The following is a 13,963-nucleotide window of genomic DNA, read 5'->3' as shown; positions in this document are numbered from 1 at the left end:
AGAGGGGTTTACAGTATATATAAAAAATAGTTAAATTAATAGTGCAAAGTTTAAAACAGTCATGAGGTAGTGTTCATGGGTTTATTATCTATTCAGAAATCTGATGGCAGAGGGGAAAAAGCTGTTTCTCAATCACTGAGTGTGTGTCTTCAGGTTCCTGTACCTCCTCCTTGATGGTAGCGATAAGAAGAGGGCAGGTCCTGGGTGATGGGGGTTCTTAATGGTGGACACTGCCTTTTTTGAGGCATCACCTTTTGAAGGTGTCCTAAATACTACAAAGGCTAGTGCCCATGATGGAGCTGACTAATTTTACAACTCTCTGCTCTCAATAATTTAAAATTATTACTATGTTATTAACAAAAATACAGAGGAATATTAATGTAGTGAAGGGAGTGTTCATAGCATTGAGTTTCTGCATACTGTTTGATGAAATATAACTGACCAGCCATGGAACGGTCTAAGGATTCCACTTTGCTGTCGATTATGCAGATAACCGGCGCCCATTGAATCGCAATAAAACACCCAGGCCTAGTTCAAGCTTCGAAACTGACAGCCATCACAGCCCTTTGCATAATGCGTTGACTTTCTTTCGATATCTCAAACATTAACATGGAACAATTTGTGGGGTGGTTGTCGACTTTGGAATCAGAGCTCCTCATACAGATGGCGCTCCCAAGCACCGCACAGCGATCTTTGAAACCACAAAATGACCACGTCTCATCCCCCTGCCCAAGTCGGCTCCAGGTACAACTCCACCCGAAAACACTGCAAGTACTGAGTTGTGACACGCTCACTTTCAAGTCGTCTCAGCTGTGCTGTTGTGGGGCTCTGCTGCTGGGGATAGCGAGTTATGATTTCACAATCAATGTCATGTGGCAACAAGTTAATTTTGTGAAGGTTCCAGTGTTGCAATAAAGCAACAGAATTCATGCACTTGCTCCGTAATTAACGGCCCACTAACTGATCGCAGCCAGGTCATACTTCACATTGCAACATCCAATTCATGCAGAAAGACTTGGACAGATTAGAAGAATGGCCCAAGATGTGGCAGGTGAGTCAGCACGGTAGCATAGTGTTTAGCACAGCACTTTACAGTACAAGACCATAAGAATAGGAGCAGAATTAGATCATCTGCCCATCGAGTCTGCTCCGCCATTCAATCATGGCTGATCTTTTTTTTCTCTCCTGCTCAACCTCAGTTCCCAGCCTTCTCCTCGTAACCTTTGATGCCATGACCAATCAAGAACCTATCAACCTCTGCCTTAAATACCCCCACTGACCTGGCCTCCACAGCTGCCTGTGACAACAAATTCCACAAATTCACCACCCTCTGGCTAAACAAATTTCCCCGCATCTCTGTTTTGAAAGGGTGCCCCTCTATTCTGAGGCTGTGCCTTCTTGCCCTAGACTCTCCCACCATGGGAAACATCCTTTCCACATCTACTCTGTCTAGAGTACTCAATGAGATCCTCCTTCACACTTCAGAATTCCAGCACCATCAAACGTTCCTGGTATGATAACCCTTTCATTCCTGGAATCATCCTTATGAGCCTCCTCGTGACCCTCTCCAATGCCAGCACACCTTTTTTAAGATGAGGGGCCCAAAACCAATGTTCCCTCTAATTTTTAGTAGTCAGTGTGTGCAAGAATCTTATGTTGTGCAAATTTTTTTCCTGTGACAATAATATGTGCGCACTGAATGCACACATGGCACAGTTTATGTAGGCTTACAAAATATTTGACATAAAACTGCACAGAATAACATCAAAATAATATACATATTTAAGTCACTCAGTTATTTTTTTCTCTCTCCTGTCTTTGGCATTTACCCATTCTTTGTAAACTCTGTCTAGGCTAATAGAACTTCTATCCAATTGATAGCTTTTGATTCTCATTAACATATCCAGATGACATTCACCTAAACGGTTTCTCAGCTTGCTTTTGAGTTGATTCATTAGGCTAAAGCCTCGCTCACTAGATGCAAGAAAGGTTCCCCCAATGTCCATCAACTGTGCAAGGTCACAAAATGTTCATTTTGAAGTACAAATGCCACCATTTGAGCAAAGTTTGAAATCAGTTCTGTAACGGGTAATGATGGGTTCTGTTGCCTGAGCTTTTGTACACTGCCCAAATGCGATTTACTTGCCAAATGACGCTTCAAAAAGTCAAATTTCTAAATATCATCCCACTTCTTTCCACGAGCAAATTCTCCAGCAACTTTCGCATCATGACAATACAAACAGATAACTCCAGTTTCCGAATCATACATAAGTATTTCTCGTAGCTGAACGTTCATGACCTCATGAGCTTTTAGTGTAGCAGTTTCCACTATTTTGTTAAGCCATTCAACTTTAAACAAATTTGCGCTTCACGCCCTTTGCTTCTTTTGAATTTGACATAGTGAATCAATATTTTTTTCAATAAAAACTTAGTAAGCTATCTACAGGATTTGAAATAGATCTTTGTAAACTTTACGATATGAACACAGTCCGCCAAAGATAGCTGCTGCCGTGATGCCCGAGAGATTTCATCTTTACTGCAGACTGAGGAACTTCCAATCACAGAAACATTTAGCTAAAAGATTATTTTCAATAAGTATAATTATTAATTACTACATTATTTTAGGTGACTAACCTTTTGTGTGCACATTAATTTCCTTTGTGCGCTGGTTGAAAAAAGTGTGTGCGCACGCATGCGCGCGCAGTTTAGAGACAACATAGCCCAAAACTGTTCACAATACTCAAGGTGAGGCCTCACCAGTGCCTTATAAAACCTTAGTATCACATCCTTGCTCTTTATTCTAGACCTCTTGAAATGAATGCAAACATTGCATTTGCCTTCCTCACCACTGACTCAACCTGCAAGTTAACCTTCAGGGTGTTCTGTACAAGGGCTCCCAAGTTCCTCTGCATCTCATATTCCTGGATTTTTTCCCCTGTTTAGAAAATAGTTCACACATTTATTTCTACTACCAAAGTGCATGACCATGTATTTTCCAACATTGTATTTCATTTGCCACTTTCTTGCCCATTCTCCTAATCTGTCTAAGTCCTTCTGCATTCTACCTGTTTCCTCAACACTACCTGCCCCTCAAACAGTATCATCTGCAAACTTGGCAACAAAGCCATCTATTCCATCATCTACAAACGTAAATCATTTATATACAGCATAAAAAGAAATGGTGCCAACACTGAACCCTGCGTCATTGGCAGCTAACCAGAAAGGGATCCTTTTATTCCCACTCGCTGCCTCCTACCAATCAGCCACTGCTCTAACCATGTTAGTAATTTTCCTGTAATACCATGGGCTTTTAACTTGGTAAGCAGCCTCATGTGTGGCACCTTGTCAAAGGCCTTCTGAAAGTCCAAATATGCAACATCCACTGCATCCCCTTTATCTATCCTACTTGTAATCTCCTCAAAGTATTCCAACAGGTTCGTCAGGCAGGCATTTCCCTGAAGGAAACCATGCTGACTTTGTACTACCTTGTCCTGTGTCACCAAGTACTCCATCACCTCATCCTTAACAATTGACTCGAACATCTTCCCAACCACTGAGGTCAGGCTAACTGGTCTATAATTTCCTTTGTGCTGCCTTCCTCCTTTCTTAAAGAGTGGAGTGACATTTGCAATTTTCCAGTCCTCTGTCCAATGATTTTTGAAAAATCATTTCTAATGCCACCACAATCTCTAACACTACCTCTTTCAGAACCCTAGGGTGCAGTTCTTCTAGTCCAGGTAACTTATGTACCTTTAGGTCTTTCAGCTTTTTGAACACCTCCTCTCTTGTAACAGTAACTGCACCCACTTCTCTTCCTTCACACACTACAACATCAGGCATACTGCTAGTGTCTTCCACAGTGAAGACTGTTGCATTAGCCATCTCCTTGTCCCCTATTATTATTTCTCCTGCTTCACTTTCTAGAGGTCCTATATCCAATCTCATCTCTTTTATTTTTAACGTACTTGAAAAAACTTCTACTATCTTCTTTTCCCTTCTAATGATTTTTAGTTGCTCTCTGTAAGTTTTTTAAAACTTCCCAATCCTCTATCTTCTCACTAATTTTTGCTTTGTTGTATTCCCCTCTTTTTGCTTTTACAATAGCTTTGACTTCCCTGGTCAGCCACGGTTGTACTATTTTACCATTTGAGTATTTCTTCATTTTAGGAATACACATGTCCTGCACCTTCCTCATTTTTTCCCAGAAACACACGCCGTTGCTGCTCTGCTGACATCCCTGCCAGCAGCTCCTTCCAATTTACTCTGGCTAGGTCCTCTCTCATACCACTGTAATTTCCCTTACTCCACTGAAATACTGCGACATCAGACTTTACTTTCACCCTATCAAGTTCCAAACTGGACTCAGTCATATTGTGAGCACTGCCTCCTAAGGGTCCTTTTACCATAAGCTTCCTAATCACCTCTGGTTCATTATATAACACCCAATCCAGTATAGCTGATCCCCTAGTAGGCTCAATGAATAACTGCTCTAAAAAGCTATCTCTTAGGCATTCAACAAACTCACTCTCTTGAGATCCATTACCAACCTGATTTTCCCAATCGACCTGTATGTTAAAATCTCCCATGACTACAAGTGACCCAAGTTGCCTGTACCAGGTGGGGTTTCCTCCCACAGTTACCAGTTGGTAGTGTAGTCGCGCGCAAACGCACTACTAAAGAAACACGGAGGCAGAGAGAGCTGAACTCAGAATGCCTTTACTGATTCAAAATCGTGAGCTTAAATCCCCCCTCCCATGGGCCCCTGTGACCCGCAGGGCGGATGTGACGTCAGACTGTCCCCGGAAGGTCCGCCCCGAGCGGGTAGTTCCAAACGTGCTACCGCGTGTCTGCCTACGTCTCCTGATGGCGGTTCAAGTCCCACGTGTGCGAGCTGCCACCGCCCCCCCCCAGAAACATCTATTGAGGGAGTGGAGCCCCCAGTCTGTGCGGCTTGCCTGGGTGGCCGGCTTCGCCGGCGTGGTGCGGGTACCCTCACTGGTTGCTGAATGTCCAAGTGCACCGGTTTGAGGCAGTCCACTGTAAAAGTCTCTTCCCGGCCACCCACCTCCACGACACACGTGGTTCTGTTGTGCCGGATCACCTTAAAGGGTCCCTCGTACGGCCGCTGTAGAGGTGACCTGTGCATGCCCCTGTGAATAAAAACATACTCACAGTCTCGGAGGTCTTCAGGGGTGAAGGATGGCGTGGGACCATGCCTGCAGGTCGGGACCGGTGCCAGGGTCCCTACCTTGTCTCGCAGCCTCGTTAGCACCACTGCTGGAGTTTCTTCCAAACCTCGGGCCTCTGGTACAAACTCGCCTGGGACCGTCGGGGGGGCGCCGTAGACCAGTTCCACCGAGGAGGTGTCCAAGTCCTCCTTGGGGGCTGTGCGGTTGCCCAGTAGGACCCAGGAAAGCTCATCTGTCCAGTTGGGGCCGCTGAGGAGTGCCATCAGGGCCGACTTGAGATGCCGGTGGAATCGCTCTACCAAACCGTTGGACTGGGGATGGTACGCTGTGGTGTGACGCAGCTGGGTGCCCAGGAGCTGCGCCAGTGCTGTCCGCAAACCAGAAGTGAACTGCGCCCCTCTGTCGGAGGGGAGGTCCGTTGGGAGGCCGAACCTGGCGATCCAGTTTGCAATGAGCGGCCTGGCGCAGGACTCAATGGACATGTCTGCGAGCGGCACAGCTTCTGACCATCTGGTGAACCTGTCTACCATGGTAAAGATATACCTGGCGCCCGGGAGACTGGCAGGGGGCCGACGATGTCCATGTTGATGTGTTGGAACCTCCTGTGCATTGGCTGGAACTGCTGGAGGGGAGCCTTCACGTGCCGCTGGACTTTGGCGGTCTGGCAGTGTACGCAGGTCCTGGCCCAGTGTCCAAACTGTTTGCGCAAACCGTGCCAGACGAATCTGTCCGCTACCAGCTTGATGGACGCCCAGATGGACAGGTGGGCCAGGTCGTGCAGCGTGTCGAACACCCGGCGCCTCCATGCTGCTGGTACCACGGGTCGGGGTTTGCCGGTAGACACGTCGCACAGGAGTTGATCCGCTGCTGGGCCGATGGAGACGTCCTCCAACTGGAGCCCCGAAACAGCGGTGCGGTAAGCCGGGATCTCGGTGTCTGACCGCTGTGATTCCCCCAGTGCTGCGTAGTCTATTCCTGAGGACAATATGCCCACTGAGTGGAGGCAGGGCTGCGACAGTGTGTCGGCGACGACGTTGTTCTTCCCTGCGATGTGGCGGACGACCGTGGTGAATTCTGAAATAAAGGACAGGTGCCTCTGCTGCCAAGCCGATCATGGGTCTGATACCTTGGCCAGTGCGAAGGTGAGGGGCTTGTAGTCCGTATACACGGTGAACTCCTTTCCCTTGAGGAAGTACTGGAATTGCTGGACAGTCGAGTAGAGCGCTAGCAACTCTCTGTCAAAAGTGCTGTACTTCACCTCTGGTGGCCGTAGGTGCCGGCTGAAGAAAGCGAGTGGTCGCCACTGGTCCTCGACGAGCTGCTCCAGGACTCCGCCGACTGCCGTGTTGGAAGCGTCGACTGTGAGTGCCGTGGGTACATCGACTCTCGGGTGCACTAGGAGGGCCGCCTTTGCCAGCGCCTCCTTGGCCTGCTCGAACGCCTCCGTGGACCCCGCGTCCCATGCCACTTCTTTGGCCTCGCCGGCCATCAGGGTGAACAAGGGTCTCATGATGTGTGCCGCCGCCGGCACGAATCAATGATAGAAGTTGACCATCCCTATGAACTCCTGCAGGCCCTTGTCCGTGCTGGGCTTGGGGAACTGGCAGATGGCCTGGACTTTGTCCGGTAGGGGAACTGTGCCATGTTGGTTGACTCTGTGGCCCAAGAAGTCGATCTCTGTCAGCCCGAACTGGCACTTCGCTGGATTGATTGCCAGTCCGTGGTCGCTCAGGTGTTGGCAGAGCTGGCGCAAATGTGCCACGTGCTCTTGGTGCGAACTGCTGGCCACCAGGATATCGTCCAAGTAAATGAAAGCGAAATCCAGGCCGTGTTCCACCAAGTCCATGAGCCTTTGGAAAGTTTGGGCTGCATTCTTGAGATCGAAAGGCATCCTCAGGAATTCGAACAAGCCGAAAAGGGTGATGAGGGCTGTCTTAGGCATGTCACCGGGGTGCACTGGGATCTGATGGTATCCCCTGACCAGGTCGATTTTCGAGAAGATGGTCGCCCCGTGCAGGTTCGCCGTGAAGTCCTGGATGTGGGGTACCGGATATCCGTCGGCAGCTGTGGCGTCGTTGAGTCTTCTGTAGTCTCCGCAGGGCCGCCATCCTCCTGCAGACTTGGGCACCATGTGCAGCGGGGATGCCCACGAGCTGTCTGAGCAGCGTACGATTCCCATCTCTTCCATCTTATGGAACTCCTCCTTAGCAAAGTGGAGCTTGTCAGGTGGGAGCCTGCGAGCTCGGGCATGCAGCGACGGTCCTTGCGTGGGGATGCGGTGCTGCACGCCATGCTTGGGGTCGGTCGTGGAGAACTGCGGGGTGACTATGGAGGGGAATTCTGCCAACACCCTGGCAAATTTTTTACCCGAAAGGGTCATGGAATCCAGGTGGAGGGCCGGTATCTTGGCTTCTCCGAGCTGGAAAGTCTGGAACGTCTCGGCATGGACCAAATGCCGGCCTTTTAGGTTGACCAGGAGGCAGTTGGCTCGTAGGAAATCTGCCCCTACTAGTGGCTGTGACACCGCTGCCAACGTGAAAGTCCAAGTGAAACGGCTGGACCCGAAATGCAGTGAGACAGTTCGCGGGCCGTAAGTCCGAATACTGGTGCCATTTGCAGTGGTGAGTTGGGGGCCTGGGATCGCGTTACGAGTGTCCATGTTCGGGGGCGGGGAGTATGCTGACTTTGGCCCCGTTGTCTACCAGGAAGCGCCACCTGGAGTGTTGGTCCCAGAGGTACAGGAGGCTGTCTCGGTGGCCAGCCATCATAGCCATTAGTGACGGCTGGCCCCAGCGTTTCCCAGAAAAGCACATGGTGGACGGCAGCAGCGCGCGCCTGAGCCCCATCTTTGGTGATAGAAACACAATTGTTCCGAACTTTCGTCATTTCCTCTGTGGGTCTCGACGGCTTCGGTTGCGGGGCCTGGGCTTTGGGGTGCGTGATCGTGGCTAGGCCAATGGAGGCTGCTCCACATTGCTTGCTCTACCAAAGGACGTCTGCTTTAGCCGTGACCCAGTGTGGGTCGCTGAAATCCTTTGGTATTTGCTCGAGGAACAACTGTTCAAATAAAAGGCACGGCTTATGGCCGTCCATGAGCGCCAGCATGTCATTCATGAGCTCGGATAGCGTGCGGTCGCCCAGGCTGTCCATGTGTAGGAGCCGCTTGGCCTGTTCGCGGTGGGAGAGTCGCAAGGTACAGATCAGGAGCACCTTAAGCTTAGTGTACCTGTCCTCCGCTGGTGACTGGCGCAGGAAGTCGATGATCCGGCCTGCTGTCTCCTGGTCGAGCGTGCTGACCACGTAGTAGTACCGCGTGGCGTCGGCTGTAATGTCTCTGATATTGAACTGGGCCTCAGCCTGCTCGAACCAAACGTGGGGCTGAGTGGCCCAGAAAGACAGGAGCTTCAGAGAGACTGTGCTGTGCGAGTTGCTCGAACTCATGGCTGGTCGCTGAGTCGCCAGCTCCAGATGCCGTCTGGAACGTCGGGGTCACCAATGTAATCGCGCACAAACGTACTACTAAAGAAACACATGGAGGCAGAGAGAGCTGAACTCAAAATGCCTTTACTGATTCAAAATTGTGTGCTTAAATCTCCCCTCCCATGGGCCCCTGCGACCCGCGGGGCGGATGTGACATCAGACTGTCCCCGGAAGGTCCACCCGAGTGGGTAGTTCCAAACGCGCTACCGCGTGTCTGCTCGCGGCTCCCGATGGCGGTTCAAGTCCTGCGTGTGCGGGCCGCCACAGTAGGTTAATTGGTCATTCTCAATTATCCCGTCATTATGCTAGGATTGCTAGGATTAAATGGGGGGTGGGGGTGGTGGGGTTGCTGGGCGGCATAGCTTGAAGAGCCAGAAGGGCCTGATCTGTGCTGTATCTCAATCAATCATCAATCAATCAATCAATCAATCAATAAATACAATTAATTATGAGTGGGCAAAGAACTGGCAGATGAAATGCAATGTCGGAACATGTATGTTAAGTAAATGTATGCTCCTGCATTTTGGTAGAAGGAACAAAGACAAAGACTGTATTCTAGGAATATAGACATAGTTTCTTGATTAGTCAAGATTTCAAAGGTTGTGGGGAGAAGGCAGGAGAATGGGGCCGAGGGGGAATAAAATCAGCTGTGACGGAATAGCAGGGCAGACCTGATGGGCTAAATGACCTGATTCTGTTCCTATGTCTTATAGTCTCAAGCTATTCTCCATATCTGATGGGGAAACTTTGACCCTTCAGGAAGGAATTGCACCCACATGGAGTGCTAACAAATGAGACAATTGGTTTGCACTTGCAATACCCAAATTGGCCAGAATCTATGGATCACTACTGAAGTCTGGGTAATGAGCAAAATATTATCCATTACCGAACTTGTACACTATAGCCTCATGCTCTAACTTCTCGTCTTTTTCCAGTCCTGAAGAAGGGTCTCGGCCTGAAATATTGACTGACTGCTTACTCTTTTTCTATAGATGCTGCCTGGCCTGCTGAGTTCCTCCAGCATTTTATGTGTGTTGCTTGGATTTTCAGCATCTGCAGATTTTCTCTTTTTCGTAATCCTTCTGGACTGCTGTGCTTCTCTGATCTCTTTTCCTGTGCATTTCAGATTTTAATTATTTGTTTTTATATAGTATTTTTACATATATTGTATTGCATTTCTTTATTTTCCTGTAAATGCCTGCAAGAAAAAACAATCATTCTAGTTAGCCCCCTCCCACCGGTCTCTATGTCGTACCCCATCACTGCACTGTAAACACTGTTTATAATGCAGTTTACATTGAAAATACATGATGGTATTTATGTATTCATGCACATATCTCTACATCTATATCTCTACTTTTAACATCTAACTTTTTTTTATATAATTGTTGAATGTTGGTGTTTTTTGTTGCGTGTCACATCCTGACTAACGCAACACAACAAATCCTTAAAGCAAGTAAATGAAGGGTAACACACAGAAGATGCTGGAGGAACTCAGCAGGCCAGGCAGCATCAATGGAGAGAATGAGCAGTCAACGGTTCTGGCCCCTTCATCAAGATATGTAAATGTATATGGTGAATAAAGTTAATCCTTGAGCCTTGAAAGCAAGTCTCAGGGTAGTCCATGGTAACACACAGATACTTTGATCATAAATTTACTTTGACTTGAATTTTACTTTCTCCATTGTTTGTGGGTGGTTTAAAATGCCACCTTCTCAAGTTTCTACAGATGTACTGAGAAGAGCATTCGAACTGGTTGCAACACCGTCTGGTATGGAATCAATTGCACAGGATCGGAAAAAGCTGCAGAAAGTTGTTAACTCTGCCAGCTTCATCATGAGCACAACCCTCCCCAGCACTGAGGACACATTCATAGGTCGATGCTTCAAAAGGGTGGCATTTTTCATTAAGGACCCTCATCACCCAGGACATGCCCTCTTTTCATTGTTACAAAACAACAAATTTCATGACATTTGCTGGTGATATTAAAGATCATTCTGATTCTGAACATACTCGTCCCTTTTTAAAATGTTGCTTAAATCCAACCTCTTCTACCAAGCTTTGGTACAATCTGAATATCTCCATATAACAATGTTGTTTAGTAATGCTCGTGAAGTGCTACGGACATCAACATGGGTGATGCTGACAGGCTCAATAAACTGATTAAAATGACTGGCTCTATTATAGGACTCAAACTGGACACACCAGAGGCTGTTGTAGAACAAAAGACACTACAGAAAATCCTGGCAATTGTGGACAATCTTTCTTACCCTCTGCACACCATCTTGGCTGAAAAGAGGAACACTTTTAGTAATAGACTAAGACAATTGTGCTGCTCCAAAGAGCGCTAAATGAGGTCATTCTTACCCTCGGCCATTAGACTCTGTAATGAGTTAACCTACAGCCGGGGAAGTGATGACCTCCTTCCTGTTAGACTGTTTGTGGTAACTTTTTTTTATCCTTTCTTATTTTTCTTCTAATATTTGTATATCTGTGCTCTTGTAATGCTACTGTGATACTGGAATTTCCTTTGGGATCAATAAAGTATCTATCTATCTATTTTATTATGCAATGGAATGGCGCAAAAGGAAGTCATACACACACGATTCTGCAGATGCTGGAAATCAAGAGCAACACACACAAAATGCTGAGGAAATCAGAGGTCAGGCAGCATCGATGGAAAGGAATAAACAGTCAATGCTTCAGGCTGAGACTGTTCATCAGGAGTGGAAAGGAAGGGAGAAGAAGCCTCCCTTCCTTTCCATAGTTGCTGCCTGACCTGCTGAGGTCCTCTGGCATTTTGTGTGTGTGTGTTAATAAAGGTAGTTGTCATTTATATTTCAGCTGTAATTGTTGTTCTGACCAAAGTGAAAAATAGCGGGCATCCTTGTCTATACAGCATACACACTATCACAAACACAACACACACACAAACACACAAAACACACTCACACACACATACACATAAACACACTCACACATAAATACACACACACAAACACACACAAGCACACACAATACACTCACACACACTCACAAACACACATGCACACAAACACACACGGACACACACACCCAAATCACATGCAAACAAACACACACACACAAACACACACATACATACACATACCCAGAACACACTCATACACACAACAAACACACATTCACAAATACACACAGTCTCACACACACACTCCCACACATGCACAACACACACACAAATGCACACTCACAAACACACACAAAAACACACACTCAAACACTCGCACACACAAAAACACACACAAACACTCGCACACATGAACACACACACACATACACACAAACATACACGCACACTCACACAAACACGCTCACACACGAACACACACACAGGCACAATGATGTTGAAGGATGTGGTGCTTGCTGAGGCAGGGGAAGCCCTCTAGCCCTCTCGTTCTGGTAACAGAGCAACTGAATATCTTATAGAACATAGAACAGTACAGCACAGTACAGGCCCTTCGGCCCACAATGTTGTGCCGACCCTTAAACCCTGCCTCCCATATAACCCCCCACCTTAAATTCCTCCATATACCTGTCTAGTAGTCTCTTAAATTTCACGAGTGTATCTGCCTCCACCACTGACTCAGGCAGTGCATTCCATGCACCAACCACTCTCTGAGTAAAAAACCTTCCTTTACTATCCCCCTTGAACTTCCCACCCCTTACCTTAAAGCCATGTTCTCTTGTATTGAGCAGTGGTGCCCTGGGGAAGAGGCGCTGGCTATCCACTCTATCTATTCCTCTTAACATCTTGTACAACTCTATCATGTCTCCTCTCATCCTCCTCCCCAAAGAGTAAAGCCCTAGCTCCCTTAATCTCTGATCATAATCCATACTCTCTAAACCAGGCAGCATCTTGGTAAATCTCCTCCGTAGCCTTTCCAATGCTTCCACATCCTTCTTATAGTGAGGCGATCAGAACTGGATGCAGTTCTCCAAGTGGCCTAATCAGAGTTTTATGGAGCTGCATCATTACATCATGACTCTTAAACGCTACCCCTCGACTTATGAAAGCTAACACCCCATAAGCTTTCTTAACTACCCTATCTACCTGTGAGGCAACTTTCAGGGATCTGTGGACATGTACCCCCAGATCCCTCTACTCCTCCACACTACCAAGTATCCTGCCATTTACTTTGTACTCTGCCTTGGAGTTTGTCCTTGTAAAGTGTACCACCTCACACTTCTCCGGGTTGAACTCCATCTACCACTTCTCAGCCCACTTCTGCTTCCTATCAATGTCTCTCTGCAATCTTTGACAATCCTCTACACTAGCTACAACACCACCAACCTTTGTGTCATCTGCAAGCTTGCCAACCCACCTTTCTACCCCCACATCCAGGTTGTTAATAAAAATCACGAAAATTAGAGATCCCAGAACAGATCCTTGTGGGACACCACTAGTCACAATCCTCCAATCTGAATGTACTCCCTCCACTACGACCCCCTGCCTTCTGCAGGCAAGCCAATTCTGAATCCACCTGGCCAAACTTCCCTGGATCCCATGCCTTCTGACTTTCTGAATAAGCCTACCGTGTGGAACCTTGTCAAATGCCTTACTAAAATCCATATAGATCACATCCACTGCACTACTCTCATCTATATGCCTGGTCATCTCCTCAAAGAACTCTATCAGGCTTGTCAGACACGATCTGCCCTTCACAAAGCCATGCTGACTATTCCTCTTATTATTCCTGTTATGGGACTGAAGCATTTGAAAATACGCCGTTTATTGCCTCGTTAAGTGCATGACATATTAGATAATAGTTTACTCAGTTTTGCAGTGAAATGTGGCTACACGGTACTCCAAAATATTTTTTATATTACTGTATATCCTGGATATGGGAACTAGCGCCTCGTCATTTTGCAGATATTTTTATAAATATTTTTCACGTTCCTATTTTGCAACATTTGGGAGATCTTTATTTACACAGGATGGAACATTGCTTATTGAATAGGATAATAATTCTGGGCAGTTACAGGAAGCGCTGAAGTTCCCAAATGCTCAATTAGTCAGAGCGAGCACACACAGCTCTTCAGTGAAATCAACGCAGGAGATTCTGTAGTTGCTGGAAATCCAGAGTAACACACACTAAATGCTGGAGGAACTCAGCAGGCCAGGCAGAATCTATGGAAATGAATAAGGAGTCGACGTTTCGGGCCCAGACCCTTCATTAGGAGAGAAATAACACCGCGTTTTGCCGTCTGTTAGGCGCACGCATTAGGGTAGCGGGCAGAATTGTTTTTTGATA

General features: G+C 47.2%; 1 protein-coding gene across 1 annotated transcript in view; it reads right to left on the bottom strand.

Moving 5' to 3' along the window:
* The window catches only part of asip1 (agouti signaling protein 1), a gene marked incomplete at its 5' end in the record, with an annotated part of 67,809 nt that overhangs the window by 53,131 nt on the left and 715 nt on the right, over positions 1–13,963 (bottom strand). The gene's annotated exons all lie outside the window — the stretch shown is intronic.

Source organism: Mobula birostris, chromosome 2 (assembly GCF_030028105.1).
Source record: "Mobula birostris isolate sMobBir1 chromosome 2, sMobBir1.hap1, whole genome shotgun sequence".
NCBI lineage: Eukaryota > Metazoa > Chordata > Chondrichthyes > Myliobatiformes > Myliobatidae > Mobula > Mobula birostris.
This window is presented reverse-complemented; position numbering and strand designations above follow the sequence as displayed.